This window comes from Pseudophryne corroboree, chromosome 1 (genome assembly GCF_028390025.1).
Source record: "Pseudophryne corroboree isolate aPseCor3 chromosome 1, aPseCor3.hap2, whole genome shotgun sequence".
In the NCBI taxonomy this organism is placed as follows: Eukaryota; Metazoa; Chordata; class Amphibia; order Anura; family Myobatrachidae; genus Pseudophryne; species Pseudophryne corroboree.
In genome coordinates, this window is record NC_086444.1 from 1,181,346,390 (window position 1) to 1,181,361,680 (window position 15,291).

Sequence of the window (15,291 nt, forward strand, 5' to 3'; positions counted from 1 at the left end):
ATTTGACACTGTCCCACATCGCAGACTGCTAAATAAACTTGAAAGCGTGGGGGTGGATTATAGAACAGTTAAATGGATAAGAACCTGGTTGCAGGATAGGAAACAGACAGTTGTAGTTAATGGAGTGCAATCTATGGAGGGAAATGTTACCAGTGGAATACCCCAGGGATCTGTACTTGGTCCAGTTATCTTTAATATCTTTGTTGGTGACATTGCAGATGGTATTGAAGGGAAGGTATGCCTTTTTGCAGATGATACAAAGATATGCAAAGGGTAGACACACCAGGAGGGGTAAAACAAATGATTGATGACTTAGGTCAAGAACGTGGCAACTACAGTTTAATGCTAAAAAATGCAAACTCATGCACTTGGGTCTCAAAAACCAAAAGGCTAACTTCAGTATCAAGGGTACTATAATGGAAACTACTGAGGAGTAAAGGCATTTAGGAGTCACTATTTCAAGTGGCTTGAAGGCAGGAAAGCAATGCAACAAAGCAAGTCAGATGCTTGGTTGCATAGGGAGAGGAATCAGTAGCAGGAAAAAAGAAGTGATAATGTCACTGTATAGGTCATTGGTGCGGCCCCATCTCGAATACTGTGTCCAGTTCTGGAGACCATATCTCCAGAAGGATATAAATACATTAGAGAGTGTACAAAGAAGGGCAACTAAAATGGTGCATGGCCTACATCACAAAACGTACCCGGAAAGGGTAAAAGATCTTAACATGTATAGTTTGGAGGAGAGAAGGGAAAGGGGGGACATGATAGAAACTTTCAAATATATCAAGGGTCTTAACAAAGTTCAGGAGGGAAACATTCTTCAAAGGAAGAAAAATCTTAGAACTCCAGGACATACACTGAGACTGGAGGGGGGGGGGTTCAGTGGAAATTTAAGGAAAAATTACTTTACAGAAAGGGCAGTGGATAAGTGGAATAGTCTCCCATCAGAGGTGGTAGAGGCTAAGACTGTAGAGCAATTTAAACATGCTTGGGACAGGCATATGAATATCCTTACAAAGAATTAAGGTTCAAAAAGGGTTGAGATTGCCTAAAGGATAAAAAAAAGTGGGCAGACTAGATGGGCCAAGTGGTTCTTATCTGCCGTCAAATTCTATGTTTCTATGTTTCTATGTATATAAAGCATTTATCTATACATTCTGGAATTTTTGTTAAACCGAGCGCTTGTGTGTGTTGCTACCTGGTGTTGTATGGAAAATGCTTAAAGTAATATAAATAAAAATAAAAAACAGCTTTAAAAAATTAAAAATAAAATTAGAATAGAAATAAAATTAGAATAAAAATAAAAATAAAAAACAATTGGGGAAGGGGAGGGAGGGGGGTAAAGTGCAATGTTTACAGCTCCTTTCAGAGTAATTGGTTAGGAGCTTGGGGACACTTTATCGAAGGGCAAAGTCTTTTAGGGTGTAACTGACCCTATTATTTAAGTGCGAGCGTGGCTGGAGGTTCCTGTATGTGGTGGCAGTAATCAGGCTGGTGCGCGGGCTGGCCTCTCTCCTGCTTGGTAAGCTGTAACTGCCCTCCTTCTTCCTCCTCCTGCTGGCCGCACTTTAGCCGCTGCTCCGTCTTCTCCGCTGCAACCGGAAGTGCGGGTCCTTACTTCCGGTATTGCGAACGCTGGCGGCGACGGAGTAAGTGTCCTTGCAGTTGCTTCTAATCTTCTCCAACGCGTTTCGAATCCAAATCGGACAAGTTCAACCCTGGGAGAACAATCTTCATGATGGTATCTCCTATGCAAAATAATACGGAGCAGCGGCTAAAGTGCGGCCAGCAGGAGGAGGAAGAAGGAGGGCAGTTACAGCTTACCAAGCAGGAGAGAGGCCAGCCCGCCCACCAGCCTGATTACTGCCACCACATACAGGAACCTCCAGCCGCGCTCGCACTTAAATAATAGGGTAAGTCAGGGACAGTTACACCCTAAAAGACTTTGCCCTTCGATAAAGTGTCCCCAAGCTCCTAACCAATTACTCTGAAAGGAGCTGTAAACATTGCACTTTACCCCCCCCCCCTCCCTCCCCTTCCCCAATTGTTTTTTATTTTTATTTTTATTCTAATTTTATTTCTATTCTAATATTATTTTTAATTTTTTAAAGCTGTTTTTTATTTTTATTTATATTACTTTAAGCATTTTCCATACAACACCAGGTAGCAACACACACAAGCGCTCGGTTTAACAAAAATTCCAGAAAGCACCAACAAACAACCTGAGCAGCATTTTTTTCACTCACAGCGCAGCAAACTATACCAAATTTATTTATCTATACATACTATTCTCTATTGTAGAAAAGACTTGTATTATTTGAGAGAAATGCCCAGCAAAACACTTATTAGTGCTATTTGGAATACTGGCGAGCATATGCTTCAGTGAAGATAGCCCATGCTATACTGCATGTCACACTCCGACGAATTAAAACTGGTTTCGTACTGCTACGGTGTCTGTTCCTTCCAAACCGGACCTGGGCGCTGCCATCTTGGTTTCTGTCAACTGATTCTTTGCTGACCAATCCAGGAGCTTCTTTGCATCAACTGACCGTAGCTTCCAATCATTGCACATTCTTTGCTAAAAAGGGTACTTCCTGTTAACAGCAAGCTGCCAGTACAACAGTCTCTTCTTTGGAAGTAACAGCTCTGCTGAGCTCCTAGATGCATCCTAGATGTCTATTCGGTTTCTAACTGTGCTATTCCAGTTCCAGTCTGGTAATACGTCTGTAGTGGGGAAATTACTGGAAGGTATAATAAGGGATAGCATTCAGGAATACTTGGAAACCTCCAAGGTTATTAATAGAAACCAACATGGTTTTGTGAGGGATAGGTCATGTCAAACTAACTTAATTAGCTTTTATGAGAAAGTGAGCAAAAGTATTGATCAGGGAAAGGCAGTGGATGTGGTCTATTTAGATTTTGCAAAAGCCTTCGACACAGTGCCATACATGAGACTGATTTTCAAATTAAGAGACCTTGGTTTAGGAAACAATGGGGGTCATTACGAGTTGATCGCTCACTAGCAGTTTTTAGCAGCCATGCAAACGCTATGCCGCCACCCACTGGGGAGTGTATTTTAGCTTAGCAGAAGTGTGAACGCATGTGCAGCCGAGCTCTGCAAAAAGAGTTTGTGCAGTTTCAGAGTAGCTCTGAACCCTCTCAGCGCTTGCAATGACTTCAGCCTATTCGTGTCCGGATTTGACGTCATACACCCGCCCAACAAACTCCCAGCCACGCCTGCATTTTTTCAGACACTCCCTGAAAACGGTCAGTTGACACCCAGAAACGCCCCCTCCCTGTCAATCTTCTTGCGACCCCCACTGCGAAGGAAAACTTTGCTAGAACCTGAGCACAACCACAAAGAGCTTTGTACCCGTACGTCGCGCGTGCGCATTGTGGGCCATACGCATGAGCATAAATGCCGTTTTTTGACCTGATGGCTGTGCTGCGAAAATCGGCAGCGAGCGATCAACTCGGAATGACCCCCAATATTTGTAATTGGGTAAGTAATTGGCTGGATAACAGGGAACAGCGAGTGGTGGTTAATGGGATGTTTTCTGACTGGGCCCCATTACTCAGTGGAATACCACAAGGGTCCGTGTTTGGGCCACTAATGACCAAGGAGAAGGTCTGGAAAGCAGTGTAAATTTTTGCAGATGATATTAAACTGTGTAGAATAATTAGTTCAGACAACTATATTGAGTCTCTACACAACAACCTCTTTAAATTGGAAGCTTAGGGGGTCATTCCGAGTTTATCGTAGCTGTGCTAAATTTAGCACAGCTACGATCGTAAACTCAGATATGCGGGGGGACGTCCAGCTCAGGGCTAGTCCGCCCCGCATGTCAGTGCCGGCCCCCCCTGCACAAATACAAAAGTATCGCGCAGAGGCGATGCCTTTGTATCAGTGGAGTAACTCCCGGCCAGAGCAGCTCCTGCGGCTGGCCGGGTGTTCTGTCTCGCTGCCGCTGGCCGCAGCGGTTGCGTGATACGTCACGCAGCCGCCGCGCCCCCCCAATGGTCCGGCCACGCCTGCGTTGGCCGGAACGCACCTACTAAACGGCGGCTTCATGCCGCCGTTCAGCCCCCTTCCGCCCAGCGACCGCCTCTGTCTCAGAGGCGAACACTAGGCACCGACGACTGCCATGCGCCGGCGCACTGCGGCGCCGGCACATACGCAGTTCCGACCTGATGGCTGCGCTGCAACAAACTGCAGCGAGCGATCGGGTCGGAATGACCCCCTTAGGCAGATAATTGGAGAATGAGGTTCAATATAGAAAAATTTAAAGTTATGCACTTTGAGACTAGAAACAATCATGCAATCTATAAACTAGATGGGAAAAATGGAGGGGAAACGGTAGTTGAAAATGATTTGGGGGTGCTCATTAATAATAGACTTAGTAGCAGTACCCAGTGTCATAGTGCAGCATCGAAAGCAAGTAAGATGTTAGCATGCATAAAGCAGGGAATTGAGTCAAGGGATGAGAGCGTAATCCTGCAATTGTACAAATCATTGGTATGTGCAGAGGAGAGACACCATATTGATTAAGGGGTTAGAGGCACTGGATTATGAGGAAAGGCTTACCAGGTTAGATATGTTCACACTCAAAAAAAGGCGGCTAAGAGGAGACATTATTAATATTTACAAGTATATAGAGGGACAATACAAGGATCTATCAGGAGATTTTTTATATTGACAAATCTTTACACAGGACACGTGGACAACGTCTGAGGTTAGAGGAGAGAAAATTTCATACCCAACAAAGGAAAGGGTTCTTCACAGTAAGGGCAGTAAGGATTTGGAATTCACTGCCTGAGAAGGTAGTAATGGTGGACTCAATTAATATGTTTGAAAATGTATTAGATAGATTTCTAACTGAAAGAAATATCCAAAGATAAGGAGATTTATGGTAGACTTACCATAGTTAAATCTCTTTCTGCGAGGTACACTGGATTCCACAGGGAATACATTGGGGTGTAGAGTTGGATCTTGATCCGAGGCACCAACAGACTAAAGCTTTGACACTTCCCAGAATGCACTGCACCGCCTCCTCTATAACCTCCGGGCACTGGAGCTCAGTTTCGTTAACCAGTCCAATGCAGTAGCAGGTAAAAGAGATGGCAGATGTTAGTCACATAAAACCACATTCTCACGACAGGAGAAGGGACCAGCGGCTAATGCCATACAAACCCAAAGAAGCTAAGTGTGTCATGGTGGGCGCCGTGTGAAATCCAGTGTACCTCGCAGAAAGAGATTTAACTATGGTAAGTCTACCGTAAATCTCCTTTTCTGCAGCGGGGTACACTGGTATTCCACAGGGAATACATAGGGGATGTCTTAAAGCAGTTCCTCGTGGGAGGGGATGCACCATAGCGGGCACAAGAACCCAGCATCCAAAGGAAGCATCCTGGGAGGAGGAAGTATCAAAGGCATAGAACCTAATGAACGTGTTCACGGAGGATCACGTTGCCGCTTTGCACAATTGTTTAGCAAACGTGCCATGGCGGGCCACCCAAGAAGGTTCAACAGATCGAGTAGAATGGGCTTTGATAACAGCAGGAGCTGGAAGACCAGCCTGCGCATAAGCTTGTGCAATCACCATTCTTATCCATCTGGCCAAGGTTTGCTTATTCGCAGGCCAGCCACATTTGTGAAAACCAAAAAGTACAAAAAGGGTATCTGACCTCCGGATAGAGGCAGTCCTCTCCACGAGGATACAGAGAGCCCATACCACATCCAAAGACCGTTCTTTAGAAGACAAACCAGAAGAGATAAAAGCCGGAACCACAATCTCTTGGTTAAGATGGAAAGAAGATACCACTTTAGGTAGATAACCGGGGTGAGTTCGAAGAACTGCCTGATCACGATGAAAAATCAAAAAGGGTGGACGACAGGACAAAGCACCTAAGTCCGACACCCTCCTAGCAGAGGCAATAGCCAGCAGAAACATGACCTTAAGCGTAAGGCATTTAAGGTCCATAGACTCAAGAAGTTCAATTGGAGACTCTTGCAGGGCATTTAAGACAACAGACAGATCCCATGGAGCCACAGGAGGGACATAGGGAGGCTGAAGCCGTAAAACACCCTGAGTGAAAGTATGAACAAAAGGAATAGACACAATTTTTCTCTGAAACCACACCGACAAGGTAGATATATGAACCTTGAGGGAGGCCAGACGAAGGCCTAAATCTAGGCCTTGTTGCAGAACACCCAAAAGCCTGGAACTTCTGTAGTACCCTAGGCAGGAGTGACACTGAAGGGAACATGTATGGCAGCCAAAAGTTCCATGGAATTGCCAGTGCGTCCACGAACGCTGCTTGAGGATCCCTTGTCCTTGTTCCAAAGACCGCAACCTTGTGATTGTGTCAAGACGCCATCAGGTCTAAATATGGTAGGCCCCACTTGTCCACTAGAAGTTGAAAGACTTCTGGATTAAGACTCCACTCTCCGGCGTGAATGTCCTGACGACTTAAGAAATCCACTTCCCAGTTGAGGACTCCGGGAATGAACACTGCCAATATTGCTGGCAGATGGCGTTCCGCCCAACGGAGGATTTTTGATACCTCCAACATTGCCATGTGGCTTCAAGTGCTACCTTGATGATTTATGTATGCCACTGTGGTGGCGTTGTCTGATTGTACTTGAACAGGCCTGTTCTATACCAGAGGCAGGGCAAGCATCAATGTATTGAACACTGCCCGCAATTCCAGAATGTTTATCGGGAGGAGAGATTCCTCCCTGGTCAACCGACCCTGGAGAGAGTGTTGCTCCTACACCATGCCCCAACCCCGCAGACTGGCGTCCGTTGTCCGGAAGTCCCACTTAGAGATCCAGAACAGCTCAGTGACAGACGAACATCCGGAGTCAAGGAGATCATTTGAGACCTGATCCGATGGGGCAGGCTGTCCCACTTGGTAAGGATTAACCTCTGCAGAGGGTGGGAATAAAATTGAGTGTACTCTACAATTTCGAAAGCTGACACCATGAGGCCTAGTACTTGCATCGTCGAGTGTATCGACACTTTTGGGCAAGAGAAGTAGTAACTGATCCTGTCCTGAAGCTTCAGGACTTTCTCTGGAGACAGGAACAATCTCTGGCCGTGTGTGTCCAGCAGTGCCCGCAAGTGCACCATGCTCTAAACAGGGACCAGCGAGGACTTTTTCCAGTTGATGATCCACCCATGGGCCTGTAGGAATTGGACCGTCAGTTCCAGATGACTGATACGGCAGGATCCTGATTCCCTGACGGCAGAGAAGGGCCGTCATCACAGTCATGACCTTGGTGAAGATCCGAGGGGCAGTGGCCAGTCCAAATGCAGAGCCTGGAACTGATAATGGAGGTTGCCAATAGCAAACCGCAGATATTTTTGATGCAAGACGGCAATAGGTATATGCAGGTAAGCATCCTGTATGTCCGGGGATACCATATAGTCGTCGGGTTCTATGGCCAGTACAAAAGAGCACAGAGTTTCCATATGGAATTTGGACACTCTCACAAAGCTGTTCAATGCTATGAGGTTGAGTATAGGCCAGAAGGACCCATTTGGCTATGGAACTAGAAACAGGGTCGAATAGTATCCCCTGCCTCTCTGTGACAGAGGTACCGGCACTACCACTCCTTTGTCCAGGAGGGATTGCACAACCAAGTGTAGAACTTGCACTTTCAAGGGATCTGAATGTATAACTGTCGAGCAGAACTGGCGAGGGGGACGTCTTTTGAAAGAGATTGCGCACCCGTGAGAGACAACTTCCCGCACCAAGGCGTCCCAAGTGGTCTTTAACCAGGCCTGGGCGAACTGCAGAAGTCGGCCTCCTACCCTGAGGTCCCCCAGGGGGAGGCCCACCCTGTCATGCAGCAGGCTTGTCTTGTTTGGAAGCAGGCTGATGGGTGGCCCAGGATTGTTTAGGTTTGGGTTTAGTGGTTTTGGAAGTACGATCCTGTCTCAGCTACGCCTGACCCTTTGCTTTCACTGGAGGTCGAAAGGAATGAAAAGTGGTACTCTTTGCCTTCAGTGCAGAAGGATTAGTACTTGGGAGAAACGCAGTCTTAGCAGTTGCCAAGTCAGTCACAATCTTATTCAGATCCTCCCCAAAAAGGATGTCTCCCTTAAAAGGGAGCACCTCCAAGGTCTTTTTAGAGTCTAGGTCCACCTTCCAGGACCTCAACCACAGAATTCGGCGAGCCAGTATAGACGTAGTAGATGCCTTGCCTGCCATTACACCTGCCTCAGAGGCAGCCTCCTGAATCTAGTGGGAGACTGTGGTAATATGAGACAGATATTGGCTGGCAGTGTCAGAAATATCCTGGGGCAGCTCATCCTCAATTGCCTGAACCCATGCTTCAATTCCTTTCGCGGCCCAGGAGGCTGCTTTGGTGAGTCTATGTACAGCACCGGTAGATGACACCACAAGATGGACGACATGAGAGTTCACTGGCGATGGAGTTTCCCATTTGTTACTCAACTCCGCAGAGATAGGGTAACGAGCTAGCATCTTTTTAGACAGGGAAAATGTATTTCCTGGAGACAACCAGGATTCGTGACGTATGTCAATTAAATGGTCAGAATGTGGTAAGACTACTTTAGTAACCTTCTGACGTTTTTTGAATCAGGTTTCTTAGATGCAGTAGTGGGATCGATCTCATCATCAATTTGGAGAATCAGCTTAATAGCCTCCACTAGGTCAGGAACATCAACCTGGGTTGTAGATTCCTCACCAGAAGCGACTGTATCAGTGTCTGACGGATCAGTATATTCCCCATCCTCATCAGAAGAATTATCTGAAATATTAGTGGATTGTGAGGAAGAAATGGCCTGCTTAGATGATCCCTTGACCCCAGAGGGGCGTGGGGTAGACTTTTGTCTAACCAAAGATTGATTTAATTGTTGTAACTGGGTAGGCAGGACGGATTAACTACAGGGACAATATGTGGCTGCAATGGCACAGGAGGTCCCACAGGGGGCATAAGATATGTCACAAGCATATTCAGCATACTTGAGAACGCTGCCCAAGGTGGTTCCTGATTGGCCACAGGTGCCGCAAGCTGACTGGGAGATGTATGGCACCCAGTGCCTGAACCATCAGCTAAAACTTCCCCCTCAGGTAAATCCTTGGTGCCAGCACTGTATGATGCAGAAGTGTCTGCAGATTTCCCGCCCTGTGTGGCAGACATTATAGGAAATGTATCCTTAAAGCCACTGGCGTATCTCTAATGGGTGCAGTGTGTGCGGTGCACGCGGGGTCCCTTGGTCCAGAGGGGGCCCACACCACACACACTGCACCCATTTCTCCTATACTTACCTTTCCAGAGTCCATCGCTGACCGTGTGTGGGCCCCCTCCTCTCCCGTAGCCGTCACCACCGCTGCTAGCGCACTGAGCGCTAGAGACTCTGGCACACGGTGCCAGAGTCTACAGCGCATGCGCAGAACTCCGGAAAAATGGCGCGGCAGCCATTTTTCGGAGTCCTGCGCATGCGCTGTAGACTCTGGCACTGTGCCAGAGTCTCAGCACTGAGAGCGCTAGCAGCGGCGGTGACGGCTACAGGAGAGGAGGGGGCCCACACATGGAGTCTGCACATGGGTCCCCTCCTCTCTAGGGATGCCGCTGTTTAGAGCGTAACAGTACAATATAGCCAGACAAACACAATACCTGCAAACAAATAGCCCCCTGATTTATGTGACAGAAAATACAGGTCACAAACAGAGGTTTAAAGTGGTATGAGGTGACTGAAGTACACAGTAAAAAACCAATAATATATACTGTGTAGCACTATATATATATTTATAGATATATATAGAGATATATATAGATATATATATATATATATATATATATATATGAGACCCTGACGCACCTGGCCCCCCAGGATACAGAATATAGTGATAGCAAGAAGTGTGATACACGAGAATGAAATCCACACAGCAGCTACAGGCACAGTCACAGGGTACAATGCAGACGTTATTACAGATAAACAATAAAACTGCACTGGACTAGTAAAATTACATATAGACAGTGCTTAAAGTGGTCCTGGGGAGGTGGTGGAACTCACCCCCCTCCCCACGGTGCCCAAGTAATAAAGGGGCGTGGTCTCCAAAAGAATTGGGCGTGGTCAGACAATAGTAATAATGCCCACAGTAGTAGTGCTCATTATGCACTGTCCACTGTACTCGTAGTGCCCACAGTGGACAGTGCCCCTTATATAGACCCCATAGTAGTGGTGCCCCATATGCAATGCCCACAATAGTAGTGCCCCTTATGTCCCCAGGAGTGATGCCCCTTATGAAGTGCCCCCTTTACAATGCCCTCATTAGTAGGGCCCCCAGTAGTAATGCCCTTAATGGTAATGCCCCTGTGTAGTATTGCCCCCAGTATTAATGTTGCCTGTAGTAATGATCCCCCAGTCATTTAGCGCCCTAGTAGTTATGCCCCCAGTGGTAATGCCCCTGCAGTTATAACCCCAGTAGTTTATCCCCCTTTAGTTTAGCCTCCCAGTGGTAACGCCCCCAGTAGTTTGCCTTCGTGTAGTTTAGCCGCCAGTAGTATTGCCCCCCTGTAGTTTGCCCCATTGTATTTTAGCCACTGTAGTTATGCCTCCAGTAGTTTAGCCCCTGTAGTTATGCCCCCCTTGTAGTTTAGCACCCAGTAGTAATGCCCCCAGTAGTTTGGCCCATGTAGTTATGCCCCCAGTAGTTTAGCCCCCAAGTAGTAATGCCCCTGTAGTTACACCGCCAGTAGTTAGCCCCTTTGTAGTTTGCCCCCAGTAGCTTGCCCCCAATAGCTTGCACCCTTGTAGCTTACCCCCAGTAGTTTGCCCCCTTGTAGTTGGCCCCCAGTAATAATGTCCCCCAGTAGTTTACCCCTAGTAGATGCCCTCCAGAAATAATGTCCCCCAGTAGTTTGCCCCCAGTAGTAATGCCCCCCAGGAGTTTGCCCCCAATAGATGACCCCCCAGTAGTAATGCCCCCAGTAGATGCCCCCCCAGTAATAATGCCACCAGTAGTTTGCCCCCAGTAGTATTGCCCCCCTCAGTAGTAATGCCCCTTGTTGATGCCCCCCAGTAGTAAATGTCCCCTCATAGTTTGCCCCCAGTAGATGCCCCCGCTGCACTAAGGAAGAAAAAAAAGGAAGAAAAACCACACCATACTCACGAGCCCCGCTCCCGCTTCCAGACCGCTGCAGTCCTCCTCTCTTGGCGTTCTCTCCTCAGCACTATGAGAGAGACGTCAGTACTGAGCTCCTGCCTCCGGCTTTCGGTGGAGAGACGGGCGCCCGCTGGTAACACAATCTCAGCGGGCACCCGTAATCTCCCTGTGTGGCGTCTGGGACACATAGGAATAGGTGAGCCGAAGGAGGCGGAACTTCATTATGAAGGCCCATTGAGAAGAGAAAATGGACTTTCAAAATATTCAGAACTACATCTCCCAGCATGCCTAACGGCCCTCTTATCAGAGTCAAACATCATTGACATTTTTTCATCGCTATCTCCTTAGAAATGGTTAAAAAAGATATAAAGAAGACATCACTTTAGTCCCTCAATTTAAGATCCCTTGAAACTCTTTTTATTTAAAGAAAGATCACGAAAGACTCCAGGAACTACATTTCCCACAAGTCTCAAAAGTTACTTTCGGTTTAAACTCCTCCCTACCGGGGGACAACCTTTTTCAACAGCAGTATCTAATTTTTTTTGATACCATCCCGACGGAACTACAGTCCCCATGATGCCTGGCGGTCACTTCCGCTAAAGAGACTCGAGCGCAGCCCATTGCGGATCGCGTCATCCATCACACCCGCCGGCCACTTCCGCAGACAGAACTTCCAAGTCTGAAAACTACACTACCCATAATACCAGACGGTCACTTCCGGTCGCGGCCGAAAACACTGCGAACACTTAAGGAAATCCCCTTTTCCCTTCATATCTGCAACACTAAAAGATGACTTAATGTTAAAGATTGCCAGCTTTATGTCTAATACATTATTATCCAGCCAGGTGGTGTCCCTTTGCGGCGGACATGCACTTCCGGTCAGTTCCGAAACTGTAAGTGACGCAATTGGGAGGCCACTTGGACATTTATTATAAATATGTATCCTTAAGAACAGACCCCCAGCCTTGATAAAGAGAGTCTTCTCGAAACGCGTTGGATGGGAGGAGGATCTTGGTCCACTTAGATTGGAAGCCTGCACGGCCGGGGAAAGGTACGACCTTCTCAAATTTTTTTCAAGTTCTCTTGGTACCGGGCCATGTGAGCTTTTTGGATGGTCCTACAGATTTTCCCTGTCTGGCGGCTCCTTCCTCGTGGCCAAAACCCCCCTTGTGTTTTCATTCATTTGTTTTTATTCATTTGTTTTTATCCAATAAACCCTTTTTTAAATATGGGAGGCTGAATAAGCATGCTGATTGGATAAAAGAAACCTTGATGCGCAGACTGAAAACACCCCCTACAGTGAGTACCGGTACGCAGTACAGCTTACAAAGATACATTGATGTGTTTATACCTATACTTTTTATTGTAAGTTAGGTACGCTGAAAATTCTAGCACCATTTTCTAAAGAAACCCTTCTGTGCTTCCAACCTCTCTCACTTTTGTAAGTGAGGTACGATTGATCTACCCGAGATTCTTCCCTACCCATAAAAAAGTGTTCACCATCCCCATTGAGGCTTCCCAAAACCCCAAATTTGTTATTTTGTGTTTTTCATAATATCACGCCGTTTGACTGCATCACCCCTGGAGGAAAAACCATCCTTCCCTCAGAAATCAGAAATTCACTGAAAACATCTAAGGCCGTTTGACTGTATCATTCCTGGAGGAAAAACCATCCTTCTCTCAGAAATCAGGATTTCACTGAAAACTCCTAAGATAAGTATTTTTTTCCATTCCTCCAAAAAACCCCATAACTCCCCAGCTGAATCATCAGCTTCATTTCCCACCCCTTCCAGCGCCCACTCCCTGCACCCACACCCTTTACTCAGTTTTACCTCTTTGGATTATTTTTGGGATTAATCCAGTGGTGCAAGAGAGAGGCAGCAGGTACATCCATTCACCAGGAGCGCCTCCTTCATTCTACCAAATCTCTTTCCAAATGGCTCTACAGAGAAGACAGTGCAGTACAGTGTCCATGCCAGCGGCGCGGTCCATCTCCTGGGACCGCGAACGGACCGCAATTTACCGGCGGGTCCCACCTGGGGGACCCTCTTACCTCCTCCCTGATGTGCAGCCATGCAATCCAGGAGAGCATCAGCGGTGGTGTGCCTGAAGACCGGTGCGTCTCTGCTGCAAGTGCCCGGGAACCCGACCGCGGGAGTATGCAGCGCTGCTTGGGAGGTGATGGAACCGCAGCACAGTATGTCAGAATGACATAAATAGTGCTGAGGCCCTTGAATCTTCTTAAAAAGCTCTTTACAGGGCTGCCTAGCACAGCCATCCCTGTTAGTGACCTGCTCTGCAGGCACCAACTTACAAACTGAGCTCCAGTGCACGGAGGCAGGGTTATAGAGGAGGTGGTGCAATGCATCCTGGGAACAGTCAAAGCTTTAGCCTGTTGGTGCCTCGGATCAAGATCCAACTCTACACCCTGATGTTTTCCCTGTGGAATCCCAGTGTACCCCGCTGCAGAAATAGCATTTAAAGTGAGTGTATTTTAGAAAAGCATGATTTTTAGTGGGTCAGTATAGTTAAATAGTGTTAATCACAGATTAGTGTAAGAATTATAAAAAAGGTTGAACTAGATGGGCATTTTGTCTTTTGTCAACCTCAATAACTATGTTACTATGTTAAACTATGTTACTATGTTACTAATACCAATACTCTGGTATTTCCTGCAATACCATCTGCAACCACTGGAGACCAGTGGCGGTTCCAGAGGTAGAGCTGCAGCACACTCCAAAATTCAAATAGGGCAGTCACACCAACTGCCACCACAACACACGGCTACACATAGCAATCCAGGACTCACTGGCAGTTGATGTGTTCCAGTCCAGTTACCATTTGATTCCAGTCCAGTCTCCAATCACTCCCAGATCTATAGCAGTGACCTACAGTGACTCTACAATAAAGTTATTATTCTTTCATTCCCGTGAATGATTCTTCACTACGACTAATACCTGCAGTATCTACCTTCCACTAATTCTATGAGAAGAATATGGATAAAGCTTTCTCAGAATCAGCTTCACCCACAAATGCCTGCCCAAGCCAAACCTAACTCTCAGGTGTGACAGTTTGTACTGGCCCAATGGATCCAACCAAGGATCAGGCTCAGCCTGCAGGACCTGTCCAGAACCTGGCAGCACACCTAGAACACCAAGAGGTTGCTGAGGGTCAAGTTATCCATTTCCTGCAAGAATTGTCCAGTAGCCTGGATAGTATTCAGATTTAACTGCTGGGGCTCTGGAGCTACTCATCCTCCCTTTTCAAGTCCAGGAGCACCAGTACCATCCACTGCACCTTGTCCCCGGCTTCCTACCCCTGACAAGTATGATGGTGTCAAAGTCAGAAAAATATCATGATGCACACTGCCATATTTGCACCTCATACAGGTCCGCGCTGCGCATGCGTGCGCTCTCCCGTGCGTACGCATACCCGCTGTTACGTGCACCCGCAGGCGCACGGTATGCGCATTTACGGTAGAGTTTATGTGCGCCTAGCGTGCGACTCGATCGTTACATATTTTAACCATATAATGTATTTTGTAGATTATGGTCCCTTTGATAGAATCTGAAAGTTTAGTTAATGTAGCATGTTCATGAACAAAGAGATCCCTCTTTGTTTGATATGAAGGGTCAGACAAGGGTTATACAGAGGTGTTTAGTATCCATCGGAAGAGTATTTAATTAGCAATATTCCGGTGTTGGTTTGAAGCGGATTAATCGCTCGTGCGAATAGTTATGGACATAAGAAGTTTATGTACTTTTACTATTATTTGCACTCACTTATCCATGCGGCGGGAAACCTAGTTTCCCACCCACCTGAGCAGATGGAAATAGTCACAGCCCACCTGTATGAATCAACCTATGACCTTTTGTTATAATGCGAAGACGAATTCCTGTGTCCAATGAACAATGAGATTGTAGGGACCATTGTATTGTATTGTGTGTGGGGCATAAATAGACAAGCCGATCTGATCCAGCTCACTCTCTTCAACGGTTCTCAACACTGATAATCGGGAGCTGGATATTCAGAAAGGCGCATGCGATCGTTCCCTTTGTGCGTAAGTTTTCTCCGCAATCATATTGTCTTTATTGTTATTGTGAGCCATATCTCTCTCTCTCTCTCCTCTCCTCTTTCTCTCTCTTTTCC